At 40.5% G+C, this 3777-nt stretch overlaps 1 long non-coding RNA gene across 1 annotated transcript; it reads right to left on the reverse strand.

Moving 5' to 3' along the window:
- Positions 1–2785: 2785 nt before the first annotated feature.
- LOC126026156 (uncharacterized) lies at positions 2786–3442 on the reverse strand. Its single transcript, XR_007501579.1, has 3 exons — positions 3386–3442; positions 3077–3205; positions 2786–2857 (listed from the first exon to the last, which is right to left on the reverse strand). It is a non-coding gene; the product is annotated as an uncharacterized LOC126026156 (long non-coding RNA).
- Positions 3443–3777: the final 335 nt, after the last annotated feature.

Consider the following 3777-nt stretch of genomic DNA (forward strand, 5'->3'; position numbering starts at 1 on the left):
GTAGCTGCTAGGAAAAGGCTTAGTATAGAGACCATGCAAGAAAGTGTACATGGTGGTTAGGACCATGAAATAAAGCTGGCTGACTCCTAGAACTTCATCTGACTGCTTTGTGAATCTCTACGCCCTCACCCTGCAACCTTCAAACCGGCCAGGATATAGGGGCTGCTGGAGCCGGGTAGAGCCCAGAAAGGCCTAACCATCCCCCTATCACCTCTAGGACTCTTTAATTTATATTAAGACAACAACTGGCGCCCTTGGATTGACTTGAATCCTGAAGAAGACCTCAACGATGGTGAGTACTAATTGTGACTTGACCCTTTGGTGGATTTTCACCATGACAGCCTCCTCGAGCTGGAGTGAATTTGTTCTGCCTTTTACTGGAAAATCGGTGAACATGGCTCCTGTTCTGAATGACTTCATGTTGCTCTGGTCTATCTACCTGCATTTCTTACTCTGGACTGTACGTGCCAGGCTCCCTAGATATTCTGCTGCACACATTCCACAAGAGGGGAAGAGTGCCTTCCCAGTGGTGATGAGTTCTCGATCTAAAGGCCTTCCCAGAACTAATAATTTATTATTTACTACTGGCACTAAACCAGAGAGACCCCTATCTCCCAAGAATGATAAGCCTGTTACCGTCTCTGCAAACTAAAAAAGAGTAAAATGAGCAACAAACTGAGCAGAAAGTAAACAGGAAGAAGGAAATAATAAAACTTAGAGCAGAAATTAATGAACTGGATATGCAAAACTAATCCAAAGGATCAATAAAATTAAGAATTGGATTAAAAAAAACAAGATTGATAATTCATTAACAAGACTCACAAAGAAAGGTAAAGAGAGAAACATAAAGAACAGAATCAAAGTGAAAGGGGATATCACTACAGAGAGTAGTAGGAATTTGAATAATAATCAGAGATTATTTTTAAAATATTTATGCCACAAAACAAGAAAACCAGAAATAATAGATATACCTCTTCTATAACCTTCCAAAGCTGAACAAATGTCAACGGGAACACCTAAACAGACCTATCACTGTTCATTTATTTATCAAACCTTTAATAAAGATCTAATGTCAACCCATTTAAAGCATTTCCAGGAGATTGAAGAAACAGAAACACTGCCAAATAGTTTCTATGAGGCAAAGATCACCCTGATACCAAAATCAGACAAGAACCACACAAAAAAGAATTATAAGCCCATAGCCTTGATAAACTAAGATGCAAAAATCCTCAACAAAATAGTAGCAAATAGAATCTGACAACTCATCAAGAAGGTTATACACCGTGACCAAGTAGGATTTATTCTAGGGATACAAGGATGGTTTAACATATGCAAAATAATCAATATAATATGCCACGTCTATGAAATAAAAATATGATCATATTAATTGCTGCAGGCATCTTGCGTCTCAGCATCTTCTAGTGGGGATGAAATCCTTCACAAAAGGAAAGTGGGCACACAAATGGACGAATATGAAATAATGAGACTACACAAAATAAATTGTATGGGGACCCGCGTCTTCAATAGACGTGAGACAATTTTACTTTTCAAGCTGGTTACATATAAGCACTTTTCTGGTATACAAGGCATATCTGAGTTGAGAAAAAGCAGGGAACCTTAGGAGAAACAACACAATGGTACCAATATGCATATCAAAAAAACTAGCCTATACAGGTGAAAAGAATCCCAAGCTAGCATGAGAAGGAGGTGAAAAGAAACTTGTTTTGCTGCAATTTTGCAGCCAGCTGAATAGTAAAAGGCAAGAAAGACAGCAACTGTTATTTACCACCTAGAAGCTGAACCCCAGGAAAACAGGTTGCAGGTAGCTGGCTGGACTCATCTTTGAATGCAAATATATTTTGCCAGTGGGGAACTTAGTGGCTTTTGGTACTGAAAATTTCCCTGAGCACACATTGACTGAGGCCGAATCTTGGCCTGTAGTTTTGCAAGGGAGACAAAGCCAAATGATAAGAAAAGAGATATTTAATGACATCCCTACGTCATGTATTTCAGAAATATAGCCAGTAATCCACAAACGGGGTATGATTAAATCCACCAATGGGCCTGCTGGCTAAAATATTTCTTGGGAGAATAGCAGCTCTCTGGTGGGCTGGCTTCCCCTATAATGGAGACATCTTAGCTGCGTGACGTGACAATTAATAGATGCTGAGAAAGCATTTGACAAGATACAGCAATTTTTCATGAAAAAAAAAACTCTCAATAAGCTGGGAATTGAAGGAAATTTTCCTCAATTTTGTAAAAAACCATTTTTCACAAACCCATGCAAACATTATACTCAGTGAGGAAAAACTTAAAAGCATTTTCTCTAAGATCTGATGCAAGGCAAGATTGCCCCTTCTCACCACTTCTATACATTATAGTACTGGAAATACTTGTTAGAAATTAGGCAAGAAAAAGACATCAAGGGCATCCAGATAGGAAAGAAAAAAGTCAAACTCTTGCTGTTTACAGATAACGTGATACTGTATATAGAAAATCTTAGACTCTACCAAAAAAAATGCTTCTAAAAACAATAGACTTATAAAGTGGCAGGCTACAAAGTTGATACCTGAAAATTCATTGATTTTCTATATACAGATAATGAACTAGAAGAGCAAGGTATTAAAAATAATACCACTCACAACAGGACCTCAAAAAAAATCAAAGACCTTGGAGTGAAATTTAAATATGTAAAAAATATTAAGAAAAATACAAAACACTGCTTTCAAGAAATAAAAGAATACAAAACACTGATCTGGGATCCTATGACCATTGGGGTCACTCACCAGTAACTCGGCTTTGGCACTTCTTGTTCCTGGTAGAGCTGCTCCAGTTCCTCATTTTTCTTCCTCAGGTACTGTCCAGGGAAAGGAAATAGAAAAAGAGCCCAATCCTGTCACTACTGGACAAAAACCCTTCACTGGGCACTGACTGAGGCACTGGTGTCTGCCCTCCACAGCATAGGTGGCCCATTTGCTCAGCCCACATCCCACCACTGCAGGGAGAGAAGGCTATCCCCCCAAAACACCCTGAACCCCATTCAAGGACCATTCAAGGCCAAAGGAGTCCCACTTACCTCCCGGTCTGGGATCACAGAACTCTGCTGACTGACCACAGCCCCAATCTGGCTGCTCTTGGGGCGGGAGTGGAAGTAGCCCCTGGCTTCCTCCTCAGGAAGCTTCTTCACGGAGCCCTCCACACGCACCTGCACAAGGACAGCCCCTCAGATGGCATCCCTTGCCACCTGTTCCTAACCCCCTCACTCCTCTCTGCTCCCCTGCCCCCCCCACTGGGAGCCACCTGAGAGGTCACAGCAGAGATCTCACTGGACTTGCCCTCAATCAGGCCTCGCTGTATCCAGCATACCCCAAAACCACTCACTCACCTGCCGGTTTAGAGGCTCCCAGTAGAAGACAAGGGAAGCAAAGGGATTGGAGTCCTGGAAATAAAAGAGAAAACATGTACAGCCCTGCAAGAAATAAAAGAGGACATGAGGAAATGCAAATGCTAAGGTATTGGGAAGATTAACATCATTAAACTGGCAATACTTCCTAAAACTAATTTAATACAATTCCTCAAAGAAGTGAATCTAACACTCCTGAAACTCATTTGGAACAATAAATGCCCATGAATAGCTAAAGCAATTCTCGAGAAAAAGAAAGTGGGAGGCTTCACTCTCCCTAACCTTAAACTGTATTATAAAGCAGTAGTTAGAAATAAAGACAAATCCTATAATCAATGTATTATACTTCAATATTCAATATTCAGAGATGGGCT

The sequence above is a fragment of the Suncus etruscus genome, chromosome 13 (genome assembly GCF_024139225.1).
Source record: "Suncus etruscus isolate mSunEtr1 chromosome 13, mSunEtr1.pri.cur, whole genome shotgun sequence".
Classification (NCBI taxonomy): domain Eukaryota; kingdom Metazoa; phylum Chordata; class Mammalia; order Eulipotyphla; family Soricidae; genus Suncus; species Suncus etruscus.